The sequence below is a fragment of the Phyllobates terribilis genome, unplaced genomic scaffold, assembly GCF_046119375.1.
Source record: "Phyllobates terribilis strain yellow unplaced genomic scaffold, ASM4611937v1 Scaffold_76__1_contigs__length_6945272, whole genome shotgun sequence".
In the NCBI taxonomy this organism is placed as follows: Eukaryota; Metazoa; Chordata; class Amphibia; order Anura; family Dendrobatidae; genus Phyllobates; species Phyllobates terribilis.
Genome location: NW_027362836.1, coordinates 5,946,643 through 5,965,010, shown reverse-complemented (window position 1 = coordinate 5,965,010; position 18,368 = coordinate 5,946,643).

Genomic DNA, 18,368 nt, shown 5'->3' with positions numbered 1-18,368 from the left:
CTTACAGAGGATTGTCCAGGCCAGACACCATTGTACCGAGTGGCGTCCCGCCAATGGCGGCAGGCCACGCGACTGCTATGGGGCCCGTGAGCTGGGGGGGCCCCATAGCAGTCGCCTGCACTGTGTACCCCCGCATCGGGTCCCCCTCCTGCACCCAGGCAAGCGGCGGGGCCCTGAGCAGGCGGGGGGCTTACTCGCCGTCGGGCATCCCGCGCACTATGGGCCCCCCCGTCTGCTCAGGGCCCCGGCCGTCACAATAATTACCTCTTCATGTGCCCTAGACACTAGAATGTATGGGATCCTTCCAGGTGTGATGTCATTTCCGGGGGCGTGTTCTAGTTCAGCACCAGACGCCAGAGTCTCATGCAGAGACAGAGCTGCCGGTGAAGCTGCAGGAGGAGGTCAGTATCCTAAGCTGAGAAACAGGAGATTGTTCTATTAATTGCTGGTCTGATGTCTTTTCTTCTTGTTGTTTTTGGGGTGAGGGGGCTTGATACTTGCGAGTGAGGGATTTGGGGGGGTTAATGCTGGAGGGCAGTCTGGTGGGGTTAATTAATGCTTGTGGAGATCTTAGGGGGCTCTGGGGAATAATGCAGGGATAATGCGTGCTTGTGGGGGCCCTAAGGGGATGCTACGGGGTTGTGAGGGCTCTGGGGGGGATGCTGCGGGCTTAGGGGGGCCCTAAGGGGGACTCTGCGGTCTTGTGGGGGCTCTGGGGGGGATGCTGCGAGCTTGTGGGGGCTCTGGGGGGTGAATGCTGTGGGCTTGTGGGGCCCTGGGGGGGATGCTGCGGGCTTGTGGGGCCCTGGGGGGATGCTGTGGGCTTGTGGGTGCTCTGGGGGGGATGCTGCAGGCTTGTGGGGCCCTGGGGGGGATGCTGTGGGCTTGTGGGGGCTCTGGGGCGGGAATGCTGTGGGCTTGTGGGGCCCTGGGGGGGATGCTGCGGGCTTGTGGGGCCCTGGGGGGATGCTGCGGGCTTGTGGGGCCCTGGGGGGATGCTGTGGGCTTGTGGGTGCTCTGGGGGGGATGCTGCGGGCTTGTGGGGCCCTGGGGGGATGCTGTGGGCTTGTGGGTGCTCTGGGGGGGGATGCTGCGGGCTTGTGGGTGCTCTGGGGGGGTGCTGCGGGCTTGTGGAGGCTCTGGCGGGGATGCTGCGAGCTTGTGGGGGCTCTGGGGGGGGGATGCTGTGAGCTTGTGGGGGCTCTGGTGGGGGGATGCTGTGGGCTTGTGGGGGCCCTGGGGGGGATGCTGTGGGCTTGTGGGGGCCCTTGGGGGATACTGCGGGCTTGTGGGAGCTCTGGGGGGGTGTGCTGCAGGCTTGTGGGGGCCCCGGGGGGATGCAGCAGGCTTGTGGGGGCCCTGGGGGGGATGCATCGGGCATGTGGGTGCTCTGGGGGGGATGCAGCGGGCTTGTGGGTGCTCTGGGGGGGATGCTGCCGGCTTGTGGGTGCTCTGGGGGGGGATGCTGCGGGCTTGTGGGGGCTCTGGGGGGGATGCTGCAGGCTTGTGGGGGGCTTGTGGGGCCTCTGTATGGGGTCCAGCCTGCATATGGCATTACATGGGGACCAGGCAGTATTCTCTATGGTGAATTATATGGGATCCAGTATTTTGTATGGAGCATTATATGGGGCTCATAATACTGTATGGAGGACTATGTGGTGCCATAACACTGTATGGAGGACTATACTGTCCGGTCTGCACTGTGCGCTGTGAGGATTCACCGGTTTCTGAGCTATTGTAGAATTTACAATAGATATCACTCATGAAATGTAAGAAGTCAGTGAAATGTTTGGCATTGTACTATATCTATATCTATAATTTCTCTGCTGTATCTGTGCATCATGAATGGTTGGATGTGTTAAAGGGGCCACTGAGACTCTTTCGCCCGGGGCCCACGAAAACCTGGAGGAGGGAGCATCATGTGACACTCCCTCTCCCTTCATTCCTCCTCTGCGTCTGACGCAGCAGCATGATGACGCGCCACGCTGTGCCAGACAGTGGAGCTGGCAGCTGCTGAGGTGATCAGCTGCAGAGACTGAAGCAGCGGGGAACGAGGAGCGGTAAGTATGTATTTATTTGTAAATCAGTGTGTACTGATAATACTGGAGGACTGGGGCTGCATTTTACCCTACGGGTGGGGGGGGCTGCATTTTACCCTATGGGGGGCTGCATTATACTGCGTACAGGACCATGGGGGAGTGCATTATACTGCGTGGAGGACCATGGCGAGTGTCTTATACTGTGTGGAGGACCATGGCGAAAGTCTTATACTGTGTGGAGGACCATGGCGAGTGCATTATACTCTATGGAGTGTGGAGAGGTGTGGGGACATTTGGTATGATCATACTGTGTTGGTGTCATACTTTACCCTGTGAGTTGAGGTGGGGTACAGTAGGGTCATTATACTGCGCATATGGAGGAATTCACCATGGGGGTATCATACCGTGTTTGGGGGGCACTTTTGTTGGCACCACACTTTATGGGCAATGAAAAAGGGATCTAGGACTTCAGCAGGAGGAAAATTACTATGTAAAGGCTGGAAGGTTGTGAGATCTGCTCTTCTGTGACCCCGACAATTATTTACATTTTTACATATTTTTGTTGGGGGGGTGGGCCCAATTAGAACTTCTGCTATGGGGCCCCATGATTCCTATGTCCGCCCCTGATTGTACGAAATCATCAGCTGTGCTGGTACTAAGGATATGGACACTCAGACATTTTGGGCTAAATATATACATACAAATATTTTTTCAATAACGTTTCATAAACAATTTGGCTTTTTTATTTCCTTTGCATTGCTAGTTGCAGAATGAGCTCACTGAGAATTTATCAGTGAGCTCATTCTGACCTTCTCTGTGCTGATTATGTTCACAGACCAGCATGAAAGTTGGGCTGATCTCTGATGCAGTCATAAATCATCGCAGAAATAAAAGAGCTGGAAACTCCAGATCATAAGGAGCTCACTGGCTGAATCTCAAGTTAACTCATTCTGCAGCCATCAATGTGCTGCTGGGAAACAAAAAGCTGGTAAAGGCCGAACAGAGCAAATATTACATGAAGAGAAATAGTAAAAAGTCTTTTTAGAGCAATATACATGTATTTAAAGGGATTGTCCGGTGTGAAGCTGAAGGCTGCAGTCATCTGTGTGACTTTCTGTGACTGCAGACTTGTAATCCTCACATCATGTAGACTGCGCGCTGCCAGCATTATTCTCAGCCCAGAGATGGCAGAAGCCCCTGTATCATGTGTACAGGAATTGTGCCCCCTCTCCCCGAGGAGCAGCAGCGCCTCGTCCTCCAGATACATGAGGGTCCCATCGGGGAGATCCGCATGTACCGGCCATGATGTCATCTCCATGGATACGGCATCAATGTGCAGAGCAGAAGACCCCTGTAAGGGAGAGCTCAGACGTGGGGGGATTGATGTGGATGTGAGGAGCAGATCCCCCCCATATTCACAGATTATCGCACAATACATGTGGCCTTGCACAGGAAAAACTGTGAGGAAAGAAGAAATCAGATTTCTTACAATATAGAATAATGTCCTCCTGCCCTCGCTCATGTCCAGTATTATTTATCCCCTGACCTTTAGGGTGGGGAACCCCTCCTGAGCCCCCTCCATTATATAGGAGCCATATATCTGCTCCATTACTGGCAGAAGGTAAGGAGCCAATCACACTGCACGGCTTCTACTTCCTGCTCTAAGCCCCGCCCACCTGCCTTCCCTTGAGATCTCCATGACAACCCTTGTGTGACTACAGTGACAGGCCACGCCCCCGAGGATTCTGATCAGTGCGGACGTCTCCATATTGCTGAGGACTGTGAACGGCTGATGGGCGGAGCCAGCAGCGATGTGAGGGGCGGAGCCAGCAGCGATATGAGGGGCGGAGCCAACAGCGACATGAGGGGCGGAGCCAGCAGCGATATGATGGGCGGAGCCAGCAGCGATATGAGGGGCGGAGCCAGCAGCGATATGAGGGGCGGAGCCAGCAGCGATATGAGGAGCGGAGCCAGCAGCGATATGAGGGGCGGAGCCAGCAGCGATATGAGAGGCGGAGCCAGCAGCGATATGAGGGACGGAGCCAGCAGCGATATGAGGGGCGGAGCCAGCAGCGATATGAGGGGCAGAGCCAGCAGCGATATGAGGAGCGGAGCCAGCAGTGATATGAGGGGCAGAGCCAGCAGCGATATGAGGAGCGGAGCCAGCAGCGATATGAGGGGCGGAGCCAGCAGCGATATGAGAGGCGGAGCCAGCAGCGATATGAGGGACGGAGCCAGCAGCGATATGAGGGGCGGAGCCAGCAGCGATATGAGGGACGGAGCCAGCAGCGATATGAGGGGCGGAGCCAGCAGCGATATGAGGGGCGGAGCCAGCAGCGATAATGAGGGGCGGAGCCAGCAGCGATATGAGGGACGGAGCCAGCAGCGATATGAGAGGCGGAGCCAGCAGCGATATGAGGGACGGAGCCAGCAGCGATATGAGGGACGGAGCCAGCAGCGATAAGAGGGGCAGAGCCAGCAGCGATATGATGGGCGGAGCCAGCAGCGATATGAGGGGCGGAGCCAGCAGCGATATGATGGGCGGAGCCAGCAGCGATATGAGGGGCAGAGCCAGCAGCGATATGAGGGGCGGAGCCAGCAGCGACATGAGGAGCGCTCACAGCACTGACAGGAGCAGGTGTGTGTGCAGCCAGTTCCTCTGCTGTGGGTGTTCTGTTGTGTGAGCTTCGCCGTGTATATATTATACACATATATATATATATACATATATATATATATACATACACAGTTGAAATCAGAAGTTTCCATACACTGTATAAATAGACACATCTGCAGGTTTTTCTCAATATCTGACATGAAATCAGAATAAACCTTTCCCATTTTAGGTCAATTAGGATTACCATCATTTTTAATATTTGCCAAATGCCAGAATAATGAGCGTCTCTTGTAAGGGGCATTAAAAGAGTCTTGTTATACCACTCTGACCTCCACGTGTCTTGTAAGGGGCATTAAAACCGTCTTGTTATACCACTCTGACCTCCACATGTCTTGTAAAGGGCATTAAAACCGTCTTGTTATACCACTCTGACCTCCACGTCTCTTCAGAGGGGCATTAAAACCGTCTTGTTATACCACTCTGACCTCCACGTCTCTTCTGAGGGGCATTAAAACCATCTTGTTATACCACTCTGACCTCCACGTCTCTTGTAAGGGGCATTAAAACCGTCTTGTTATACCACTCTGACCTCCACGTCTCTTCTGAGGGGCATTAAAAGCGTCTTGTTATACCATTCTGACCTCCACGTGTCTTGTAAGGGGCATTAAAACTGTCTTGTTATGCCACTCTGACCTCCACGTCTCTTGTGAGGGGCATTAAAAGCGTCTTGTTAAGCTACTTGGATCTCCACGACTCTTCGAACGGGCATTGCATTTCCTCATAATTTTTGGAAGCTTTTGCTTGGAAGGCATAAGCAAATACTATGGGAGACCCACTCCCCAATAATGGGAATAATGTTTTTAAGATGCTGTACTGTATGGCTCTTGTAAGGGGCATTAAAACCGTCTTGTTAAGCTACTGTGACCTCCACGTCTCTTCAAAGGGGCATTAAAAGCGTCTTCTTAAGCCACTCTGAACTCCACAGCTCTTCCAAGGGGCATTGAAATGTTGTTTTTAATTACCTTACCTCTAATCTCCACGACTCTTCCAACGGGCATTGCATTTCCTTCTAATTTTAGTCAGCTTTTGCTTTTCAATGCAAAGGTGAAAACTAAGGGAGACACACTCCCCAATAATGGGTAGAAGGTTTTTAGTACGCTGTAATCCACGTCTGTTTCCAGGGGCATTGCAGTTCCTTATAATTTTTGGAAAGCCTTCCATTCACTGCTTAGGCCAACAGTGCACAGGAGACCCAGTTGCCATAAATGGAAAAAAAGGTTTAGTTAAGGCCCTCTGACCTCCATGTCATTTCCAAGCGGCATTGGAGTGCCTCAAAAGTTTTGGTAGGCATTGCACTCACTGTATGCCCTATAACTGTGTAGCCAAACCGCTCCTTTTGTTACAGAAACATATCCTACAAGACATATGTGGTTGACTGGCCTGATATTGATGTGAATGGTCCCTGTTCCTCCTGCTCTTTCTCCTTTGCCACTACCTCATCCATCATTTATCACTTGAAGCTTTGTTTTAACGGGAGTCATAGAACTGGGATAGTAGCAGGAAAACATCCAGCAATCCTCGGAGGAGGTAGGATATGCGCCAAAACGCTGACCACCTCAGGCCTAGCCGCTACTACATACATGCGCTTGCATTCCTTGAAAACAAAGCAGATGCTAACTTCTATCATCCTCATCATGCTCCTCACCTTGGCACTCTCAACTCCCCTGATAGAGAAGCCAGGGCCCACCGGAGAAGTCGGGTTCTTTGGTGGGCTCGTCCAATGCTGCCCTAAAGCAGGCCAGTCTAAGAAAAGTGTGTGGGGATGTTCCGCGGAGAAATCGTGGCGGCTTGGAACCGTTTATGGACACCTGGCCGCGGGGCGGCTGGGGACCGAGTGTGGACACCCGGCCGCCCCCTGGCGGCTGGGGACCGAGCATGGACACCCGGCCGCCGGGCGGCTGGGGACTGAGTATCGATACCTCGCTGCCGAAGCAGCCATGAGGTAGTGGCCAGCTCTGGCCTCCACATGCCTAAAACGCCCAATTTCAAGTGCACGCATGCTAGCAGTATGGTATTGCAGCCTCGGGGTGGGTTGGTGGCAGGTTGCACACTTATGCTTGCATTCCAACAAAACAAAGCAGATGCTAACTTCTGTCATCATCATGCTCCTCACCTTGGCATTCTCACCTCCCCTGATGGAGTCGGGTTCTCTAGTGGGCTCGTCCAATGCTGCCCTAAAGCAGGCCAGTCTAAGAAAAGTGTGTGGGGATGTTCCGCGGAGAAATCGGGGTGGCTGGGGACCGTCTATGGACACCCCGCCGCCCCCAGGCGGCTGGGGACCAGGTGTGGACACCCGGCCGCCGGGCGGCTGGGGACTGAGTATGGATACCTCGCTGCCGAAGCAGCCATGAGGTAGTGGCCAGCTTCGGCCTCCTCAAAACTAAAAGGCCCAATTTCAAGTGCAAGCTAGCAGTATGGTATTGCAGCCTGGGGGTGGGTGGGTGGTTGGCTGTATATTTGCGCTTGCATTGCAAGGAATGGGGGAGGTACAATTGAACACTGCCCTGGGACAAGGACTTGCACAGGGATAGTTGCAAGTCTGCATCTTCTGATGCGGCAAGGATCACTTCTGATGGGCACACTTTTAGGCAGTGACCTGGGAGTCAGAGATCCTTCCAGGGGTCTTCCCCATGCTGTTTCCATGTCTTTTCAGCACTGTATGCATGTGTCACACAGCACATGGCCAGATAAGGTTGTAAAATGTTAAAATGACATTTCCCGGTGAATGCATTTGTCACAGTTGAAAGCAATACAAACGTGCAAAAACGCATAAAAAATGCTACTTGTGAACATAGCCCAAGGTGTGGAGGAGTATTTTTGTTTTTGGTTATTTATTTTACCTTATACACAAGTCTTTACCCTGGAAAAGAAATTCCTTAACATATTTCACAGGAAAAAAGTTTCACTTTCGTTTTTGAACATTTTCTTATGAGCCTGTAAAAGTGGCTTAATACCTCTGACCACGTTGTTGACAACAGTGACCTGGGGGTCAGAAATGCTTCCTGGGGCGATCCCCATGCTGTCCCCATGTCATCTGAGCACTGTCACTATCATTTTGGGCACTTTTTAGGCTTTCTACAGACTGCCGGGGGTGCCTCCGCAAAAATGCTCGGGTCTCCCACAGACTAACATGGGCTCGTTGCTCAGGTCGAGCACCCGAGTATCACGGCGAGCTCGGGCCGAGCTTCGAGCACCCGAGCATTTTAGTGCTCGCTCAACACTATTTATAACGGGGGCACAAGCTAGTGACTGATTTATATTCTCAGTGGAGCAGACTTCATTGCGGTGAATGATATACTCATGGGCACAGTGTGGCACATATTTGCATTTGGTGGCACAGTGGGCGGCATTATTTATTTAAGTCGCTTATATTTGTAACATTTTTGTTTTTCAGGAGTGCGGTGATCTGCTGAAAAGTGCGGAGCAGCCGAAACCTGGACAGCAAACTGCAAAGACGAATCATGGCGGGAAGTCGTCACGAAAGACTGGACTAGGTAAAGAAGAGAAGAAAGAGAGCGACGGCAGTGTATAAACTGGAGGGTTAGGTGGGGCCCATTATATTATAATAAATCTATGTGGGGCCCATTATATTATAATAAATCTATGTGGGGCCCATTATATTATAATAAATCTATGTGCGGTCCATAATATTAAAGGGATGGATATGTGGGGCCCATTATATAATAATAAATCTATGTGGGGTCCATAATATTATAATAAATCTATGTGGGGTCCATAATATTATAATAAATCTATGTGGGGTCCATAATATTAAAGGGACGGATATGTGGGGCCCATTATATTATAATAAATCTATGTGGTGCCCATTATATTAAAGGGAAAGCTATGTGGGGCCAATTATATTAAAGGGAAAGCTATGTGGGGCCCATTATATTAAAGGGAAAGCTATGTGGGGCCCATTTTATTAAAGAGAAAGCTATGTGGGGCCCATTTTATTAAAGAGAAAGCTATGTGGGGCCCATTATATTAAAGAGAAAGCTATGTGGGGCCCATTATATTAAAGAGAAAGCTATGTGGGGCCCATTATATTAAAGAGAAAGCTATGTGGGGCCCATTATATTAAAGAGAAAGCTATGTGGGGCCCATTATATTAAAGAGAAAGCTATGTGCGGTCCATTATATTAAAGAGAAAGCTATGTGGGGCCCATTATATTAAAGAGAAAGCTATGTGGGGCCCATTATATTAAAGAAAAAGCTATGTGGGGCCCATTATATTAAAGAAAAAGTTATGTGGGACCCATTATATTAAAGGGAAAGCTATGTGGGGCCCATTATATTAAAGGGAAAGCTATGTGGGGCCCATTATATTAAAGGGAAAGCTATGTGCGGCCCATTATATTAAAGAGAAAGCTATGTGGGGCCCATTATATTAAAGAGAAAGCTATGTGGGGCCCATTATATTAAAAGGAAAGCTATGTGGGGCCCATTATATAATAATAAAATCTATGTGGTGCCCATTATATTAAAGGGAAAGCTATGTGGGGCCCATTATATTAAAGAGAAAGCTATGTGGGGCCCATTATATTAAAGGGAAAGCTATGTGGGGCCCATTATATTAAAGGGAAAGCTATGTGTGGCCCATTATATTAAAGGGAAAGCTATGTGGGGCCCGTTATCTTAAAGGGACATCTACGTAGGGCCCATTATATTAAATGGATGTCTATGTGGGGCCCATTATATTAAGGAGAGAGCTATGTGGGGCCCATTATATTAAAGAGAAAGCTATGTGGGGCCCATTATATTAAAGAGAAAGCTATGTGGGGCCCCATTATATTAAAGGGAAAGCTATGTGGGGCCCATTATATTAAAGAGAAAGCTATGTGGGGCCCATTATATTAAAGGGAAAGCTATGTGGGGCCCATTATATAATAATAAAATCTATGTGGGGCCCATTATATTAAAGGGAAAGCTATGTGGGGCCCGTTATCTTAAAGGGACATCTACGTATATGATAAATTCTATATGGGGCCCATGATATTTAATGGAAGGCTATGTGAGGACCAATACATTAAAAAGAAAGCTATATTGGGGCCCACTATGTTATTTGGAAGGTTTTGTGGGGCCCTCTGTATTAAATTGAGGGCTATGTGAGGCCTATTAAATTAAATGGAAAGCGTTGCGGGGCCCATAATATTATATGGAGGGCTATGTGAGGCGCATTTATCAAATAAAGGGCTATGTAGCGCCAATTATATTAAATGGAAGCCTGTGTTTTGTCCATTATATTAAATAGAGATGTATCTTGGCTCCATTATAATAAATGGAAGGCAATGTGGGGACCATTATATTAAATGGAGGGTTATGTGGGGCCCATTATATTAAATGGAAGCCTATATGGAGCCCAGTAAATTAAATGTAAAGCTATGTGGGGCCCAATATTTTAAATGAAAGGTTAAGTGGGGCCAATTGTATTAAATAGAGGGCTATGTGGTGCCCAATATAAAACATGGAAGGCTTTTTGGTGCCCATTATATTAAATAGAGGGATATTTTGGCCCCATTTTATTAAATGGAAGGCTATGTCAGGTCCAATATATTAAATGGAGTCCAGTGCGGCATATTATATTAAATTGACGGTTATGTGGGGTTCAATAAATTAAATGAAAAGCTATGTGGAGCCCAATAAATTAAATTATAGTACATGGAAGGCAATGTGCGGCTCATTATACTATATAGAGGGCTATGTGGGGGCCATTATACTTTATAGAATTCTATGTGGGGGTCCATTATACTTTTGCCAATGGCAAATTGTGTGTTCCGGTGGCACTCCAAAGGTAAAGGGTGTGCTCCGGTGGCACTCCAACGTCATAGGGTGTGCTCTGGTGGCACACCAATGGCAAAAAGGCCAAAGAGTAGACTCTGGTGGCAGACTGAGCAGCCCTAGAGTGCGCCCCAGTGATAAGCAATAAGGCCAAAGAATGTACCCTGGTGGTAGGCTAAAAAGCCTAAAATGAGTGCCCCGGTGGTAAGCAAAATGGTCAGAGTGTACCCCGGTCGCAGTTAAAAAGCCCAAGTTGGGTGCCCCGGTGGTAAGCTAAAAGGCCAAAGAGTGCACCCCGGTGGAAGCTAAAAAGCCCAAGATGGGTGCCCCGGTGGTAAGCAAAAAAGGTCACATATTGGGCCCCTCTGATAGGCCTACGGGAAATAGAGTTCTCCGATGGCACACCAACGGTAAAGGGTGTGCCCAATGGTACTCCAATGGTAAAGGGTGTGCTTCAGTGGCATGCCAGTGGCAAAAAGTGTACTCCGGTGGCATGCTAATGGTGAAAGGTGTGCTCTGTTGGCACCCCAACTGTAAAGAGTGTGTTCCAGTGGCACCCCAGCAGCCAATGGTGTACTTCGGTGGCAGACCATCGGGAAATGGTGTGATATGTAAGGCTCATCATAACAAAAGGGAGGGCTATGTGGGACCCATTATTTTATATGGAAAGCAAGGTGGGGCCCATTATATTAATTAGGGGCTTATGTGGGGCTCTTTATATTAAATAAAAACATATGTGGGCCCCATTAAATAATATGGAAGGCTATGTGGACCCCATTAAATTAAATGGAAGGCTATGTGGACCCCATTAAATTAAATGGAAGGCTATGTGGGGCCCATTATATTAAATGGAAGCCTATATGGGGCCCAATAAATTAAATGTAAAGCTACAGTATGTACAGCAATAATAAAAATGGTAATAATACAGGGTGGGCTATTTATATGGATACACCTAAATTAAATGGGAATGGTTGGTGATGTCAACTTCCTGTTTATGGCACATTAGTATATGGGAGGGGGAAACTTTTCCAGATGGGTGGTGACTATGGCGGCCATTTTGAAGTCGGCCATTTTGGATCTAACTTTATTTTTTTCAATGGGAAGAGGGTGATGTGACACATCAAACTCATTGAGAATTTCATAAGAAAATACAATGGTGTGCTTGGTTTTAACATAACTTTATTCTTTCATGAATTTTTTACAAGTTTATGACCACTTATAAAATGTGTTTAAAGTGCTGCCCATTGTGTTGGATTGTCAATGCAACCCTCTTCTCCCACTCTTGACACACTGATAGCAACACCGCAGAAGAAATGCTAGCACAGGCTTTCAGTATCCGTTGTTTCAGATGCTGAAAGGTTATATGGGGCCTATTAAAATAAATGGAAGACTATGCAGGACCTCTTGTAATAACTAGAAGGCAATTTGTGGCCCATTATATTAAACTAGATGGTGGCCCGATTCTAACTCATCGGGTATTCTAGAATATGTATGCGGCCGGCCGCGACCAATCAGCGAACCGTGTTAGTGAGGACCGGAGAGCATGTTTAAATTTGGCGCCAAAACCGGTGATTGGTCACGGCTGGCGGCCGCGACCAATCAGCGAATCGTATTAGTGAGAACCGGGGAGCGGGTACTTCCACTGTGAGCAGCCGGGAGATGACCGGCTGCTCGCAGCAGAAGTATCCCAACCGGCGGCGCCGCTCCCCGGTCCTCCCTTCACACTTGCCATTGGGAGATCAGCGGCCCTAGCCGCTGATCTAGCGACGGTAGCCGCATGGAGGTCAGCGGCGCCGCAGGTCGGGGTACTTCTGCTGCGAGCAGCCGGGAGATGACCGGCTGCATCGCCACTGACCTCTGTGCAGAGCGGTGTTTAAATTTGGAGCCAATATCGCTGATTGGTCGTGGCCGCCGAATCGTATTAGTGAGGACAGGGGAGCGGCGCTGCCTGTGCGGGTACTTCCACTGCGAGCAGCCGGGAAATGACCGGCTGCTCGCAGCAGAAGTATCCCGACCGGTGGCGCCGCTCCCCGGTCCTCCCTTCACACTTTCCGTAGGAAGATCAGCGGCCCTAACCGCTGATCTCCCGACGGGAGCCGCATGGAGGTCAGCGGCGCCGCTGGTCGGGGTACTAATGCTGCGAGGAACCGGGAGTTGACCGGCTAGCGCCGGTCATCTCCCGGCTACATCGCCGCTGACCTCCGTGCGGCAGATGAGCTGCTAATGGCCGCCATCTTTTTCTGAAATCCCACGTCGCTGATTGACCACGGTCGGACCAATCAGCGACGCAGGACTTCCTGGACAGAAGGACAGACAGACAGACATGATAAGACGATTATATATATTAAATGTAAGGTTATGTAGGGCCCAATATATTCAATGAAAAACTATATGGGCCCATTATATAAAAGCAAAAGCTAAGTGTGGCCCATTTTATTAAATGGATGATGGCGTGCTCCCTTGGCAAGCCAGCGGGAAAGTGGCGTGCTTCCGGTGGCAAGCCAGCGGGACAGTGGCGTGCTCCGGTGGCAAGCCAGCGGGAAAGTGGCGTGCTCCGGTGGCAAGCCAGCGGGAAAGTGGCGTGCTCCGGTGGCAAGCCAGCGGGAAAGTGGCGTGCTCCGGTGGCAAGCCAGCGGGACAGTGGCGTGCTCCGGTGGCAAGCCAGCGGGAAAGTGGCGTGCTCCGGTGGCAAGCCAACGGGAAAGTGGCGTGCTCCGGTGGCAAGCCAGTGGGAAAGTGACGTGCTCCGGTGGCAAGCCAACGGGAAAGTGGCGTGCTCCGGTGGCAAGCCAACGGGAAAGTGGCGTGCTCCGGTGGCAAGCCAACGGGAAAGTGGCGTGCTCCGGTAGCAAGCCAACGGGAAAGTGGCGTGCTCCGATGGCAACCCAACGGGAAAGTGGCGTGCTCCGGTGGCAAGCCAACGGGAAAGTGGCGTGCTCCGGTGGCAAGCCAACGGGAAAGTGGCGTGCTCCGGTGGCAAGCCAACGGGAAAGTGGCGTGCTCCGGTGGCAAGCCAACCGGACTGTGGCGTGCTCCGGTGGCAAGCGAACGGGAAAGTGGCGTGCTCCGGTGGCAAGCCAACGGGAAAGTGGCGTGCTCCGGTGGCAAGCCAACGGGACAGTGGCGTGCTCCGGTGGCAAGCCAACGGGACAGTGGCGTGCTCCGGTGGCAAGCCAACGGGAAAGTGGCGTGCTCCGGTGGCAAGCCAACGGGAAAGTGGCGTGCTCCGGTGGCAAGCCAACGGGACTGTGGCGTGCTCCGGTGGCAAGCCAACGGGAAAGTGGCGTGCTCCGGTGGCAAGCCAACGGGAAAGTGGCGTGCTCCGGTGGCAAGCCAACGGGAAAGTGGCGTGCTCCGGTGGCAAGCCAACGGGACAGTTGCGTGCTCCGGTGGCAAGCCAACCGGACTGTGGCGTGCTCCGGTGGCAAGCCAACGGGAAAGTGGCGTGCTCCGGTGGCAAGCCAACGGGAAAGTGGCGTGCTCCGGTGGCAAGCCAACGGGAAAGTGGCATGCTCCGGTGGCAAGCCAACGGGAAAGTGGCGTGCTCCGGTGGCAAGCCAACGGGAAAGTGGCGTGCTCCGGTGGCAAGGTAACGGGACTGTGGCGTGCTCCGGTGGCAAGCCAACGGGAAAGTGGCGTGCTCCGGTGGCAAGCCAACGGGAAAGTGGCGTGCTCTGGTGGCAAGCCAACGGGAAAGTGGCGTGCTCCGGTGGCAAGCCAACGGGAAAGTGGCGTGCTCCGGTGGCAAGCCAACGGGACAGTGGCGTGCTCCGGTGGCAAGCCAACGGGACAGTGGCGTGCTCCGGTGGCAAGCCAACGGGACAGTGGCGTGCTCCGGTGGCAAGCCAACGGGACAGTGGCGTGCTCCGGTGGCAAGCCAACGGGAAAGTGGCGTGCTCCGGTGGCAAGCCAACGGGAAAGTGGCGTGCTCCGGTGGCAAGCCAACCGGACTGTGGCGTGCTCCGGTGGCAAGCCAACGGGAAAGTGGCGTGCTCCGGTGGCAAGCCAACGGGAAAGTGGCGTGCTCCGGTGGCAAGCCAACGGGAAAGTGGCGTGCTCCGGTGGCAAGCCAACGGGAAAGTGGCGTGCTCCGGTGGCAAGCCAACGGGAAAGTGGCGTGCTCCGGTGGCAAGCCAACGGGAAAGTGGTGTGTTCCGGTGGCAAGCCAACGGGAAAGTGGTGTGCTCCGGTGGCAAGCCAACGGGACTGTGGCGTGCTCCGGTGGCAAGCCAACGGGAAAGTGGCGTGCTCCGGTGGCAAGCCAACGGGAAAGTGGCGTGCTCCGGTGGCAAGCCAACGGGAAAGTGGCGTGCTCCGGTGGCAAGCCAACGCGACAGTGGCGTGCTCCGGTGGCAAGCCAACGGGAAAGTGGCGTGCTCCGGTGGCAAGCCAACCGGACTGTGGCGTGCTCCGGTGGCAAGCCAACGGGAAAGTGGCGTGCTCCGGTGGCAAGCCAACGGGAAAGTGGCGTGCTCCGGTGGCAAGCCAACGGGAAAGTGGCATGCTCCGGTGGCAAGCCAACGGGAAAGTGGCGTGCTCCGGTGGCAAGCCAACGGGAAAGTGGCGTGCTCCGGTGGCAAGGTAACGGGACTGTGGCGTGCTCCGGTGGCAAGCCAACGGGAAAGTGGCGTGCTCCGGTGGCAAGCCAACGGGAAAGTGGCGTGCTCTGGTGGCAAGCCAACGGGAAAGTGGCGTGCTCCGGTGGCAAGCCAACGGGAAAGTGGCGTGCTCCGGTGGCAAGCCAACGGGACAGTGGCGTGCTCCGGTGGCAAGCCAACGGGACAGTGGCGTGCTCCGGTGGCAAGCCAACGGGACAGTGGCGTGCTCCGGTGGCAAGCCAACGGGACAGTGGCGTGCTCCGGTGGCAAGCCAACGGGACAGTGGCGTGCTCCGGTGGCAAGCCAACGGGAAAGTGGCGTGCTCCGGTGGCAAGCCAACGGGAAAGTGGCGTGCTCCGGTGGCAAGCCAACCGGACTGTGGCGTGCTCCGGTGGCAAGCCAACGGGAAAGTGGCGTGCTCCGGTGGCAAGCCAACGGGAAAGTGGCGTGCTCCGGTGGCAAGCCAACGGGAAAGTGGCGTGCTCCGGTGGCAAGCCAACGGGAAAGTGGCGTGCTCCGGTGGCAAGCCAACGGGAAAGTGGCGTGCTCCGGTGGCAAGCCAACGGGAAAGTGGTGTGTTCCGGTGGCAAGCCAACGGGACAGTGGCGTGCTCCGGTGGCAAGCCAACGGGACAGTGGCGTGCTCCGGTGGCAATCCAACGGGACAGTGGCGTGCTCCGGTGGCAAGCCAACGGGACAGTGCCGTGCTCCGGTGGCAAGCCAACGGGAAAGTGGCGTGCTCCGGTGGCAAGCCAACGGGAAAGTGGCGTGCTCCGGTGGCAAGCCAACGGGAAAGTGGCGTGCTCCGGTGGCAAGCCAACGGGACTGTGGCGTGCTCCGGTGGCAAGCCAACGGGACTGTGGCGTGCTCCGGTGGCAAGCCAACGGGACTGTGGCGTGCTCCGGTGGCAAGCCAACGGGAAAGTGGCGTGCTCCGGTGGCAAGCCAACGGGAAAGTGGCGTGCTCCGGTGGCAAGCCAACGGGAAAGTGGCGTGCTCCGGTGGCAAGCCAACGGGAAAGTGGCGTGCTCCGGTGGCAAGCCAACGGGAAAGTGGCGTGCTCCGGTGGCAAGCCAACGGGAAAGTGGCGTGCTCCGGTGGCAAGCCAACGGGAAAGTGGCGTGCTCCGGTGGCAAGCCAACGGGACTGTGGCGTTCTCCGGTGGCAAGCCAACGGGACTGTGGCGTGCTCCGGTGGCAAGCCAACGGGACTGTGGCGTGCTCCGGTGGCAAGCCAACGGGACTGTGGCGTGCTCCGGTGGCAAGCCAACGGGAAAGTGGCGTGCTCCGGTGGCAAGCCAACGGGACTGTGGCGTGCTCCGGTGGCAAGCCAACGGGAAAGTGGCGTGCTCCGGTGGCAAGCCAACGGGAAAGTGGCGTGCTCCGGTGGCAAGCCAACGGGAAAGTGGCGTGCTCCGGTGGCAAGCCAACGGGACAGTTGCGTGCTCCGGTGGCAAGCCAACCGGACTGTGGCGTGCTCCGGTGGCAAGCCAACGGGAAAGTGGCGTGCTCCGGTGGCAAGCCAACGGGAAAGTGGCGTGCTCCGGTGGCAAGCCAACGGGAAAGTGGCATGCTCCGGTGGCAAGCCAACGGGAAAGTGGCGTGCTCCGGTGGCAAGCCAACGGGAAAGTGGCGTGCTCCGGTGGCAAGGTAACGGGACTGTGGCGTGCTCCGGTGGCAAGCCAACGGGAAAGTGGCGTGCTCCGGTGGCAAGCCAACGGGAAAGTGGCGTGCTCTGGTGGCAAGCCAACGGGAAAGTGGCGTGCTCCGGTGGCAAGCCAACGGGAAAGTGGCGTGCTCCGGTGGCAAGCCAACGGGACAGTGGCGTGCTCCGGTGGCAAGCCAACGGGACAGTGGCGTGCTCCGGTGGCAAGCCAACGGGACAGTGGCGTGCTCCGGTGGCAAGCCAACGGGAAAGTGGCGTGCTCCGGTGGCAAGCCAACGGGAAAGTGGCGTGCTCCGGTGGCAAGCCAACCGGACTGTGGCGTGCTCCGGTGGCAAGCCAACGGGAAAGTGGCGTGCTCCGGTGGCAAGCCAACGGGAAAGTGGCGTGCTCCGGTGGCAAGCCAACGGGAAAGTGGCGTGCTCCGGTGGCAAGCCAACGGGAAAGTGGCGTGCTCCGGTGGCAAGCCAACGGGAAAGTGGCGTGCTCCGGTGGCAAGCCAACGGGAAAGTGGTGTGTTCCGGTGGCAAGCCAACGGGAAAGTGGTGTGCTCCGGTGGCAAGCCAACGGGACTGTGGCGTGCTCCGGTGGCAAGCCAACGGGAAAGTGGCGTGCTCCGGTGGCAAGCCAACGGGAAAGTGGCGTGCTCCGGTGGCAAGCCAACGGGAAAGTGGCGTGCTCCGGTGGCAAGCCAACGCGACAGTGGCGTGCTCCGGTGGCAAGCCAACGGGAAAGTGGCGTGCTCCGGTGGCAAGCCAACCGGACTGTGGCGTGCTCCGGTGGCAAGCCAACGGGAAAGTGGCGTGCTCCGGTGGCAAGCCAACGGGAAAGTGGCGTGCTCCGGTGGCAAGCCAACGGGAAAGTGGCATGCTCCGGTGGCAAGCCAACGGGAAAGTGGCGTGCTCCGGTGGCAAGCCAACGGGAAAGTGGCGTGCTCCGGTGGCAAGGTAACGGGACTGTGGCGTGCTCCGGTGGCAAGCCAACGGGAAAGTGGCGTGCTCCGGTGGCAAGCCAACGGGAAAGTGGCGTGCTCTGGTGGCAAGCCAACGGGAAAGTGGCGTGCTCCGGTGGCAAGCCAACGGGAAAGTGACGTGCTCCGGTGGCAAGCCAACGGGACAGTGGCGTGCTCCGGTGGCAAGCCAACGGGACAGTGGCGTGCTCCGGTGGCAAGCCAACGGGACAGTGGCGTGCTCCGGTGGCAAGCCAACGGGACAGTGGCGTGCTCCGGTGGCAAGCCAACGGGACAGTGGCGTGCTCCGGTGGCAAGCCAACGGGACAGTGGCGTGCTCCGGTGGCAAGCCAACGGGACAGTGGCGTGCTCCGGTGGCAAGCCAACGGGACAGTGGCGTGCTCCGGTGGCAAGCCAACGGGAAAGTGGCGTGCTCCGGTGGCAAGCCAACGGGAAAGTGGCGTGCTCCGGTGGCAAGCCAACCGGACTGTGGCGTGCTCCGGTGGCAAGCCAACGGGAAAGTGGCGTGCTCCGGTGGCAAGCCAACGGGAAAGTGGCGTGCTCCGGTGGCAAGCCAACGGGAAAGTGGCGTGCTCCGGTGGCAAGCCAACGGGAAAGTGGCGTGCTCCGGTGGCAAGCCAACGGGAAAGTGGCGTGCTCCGGT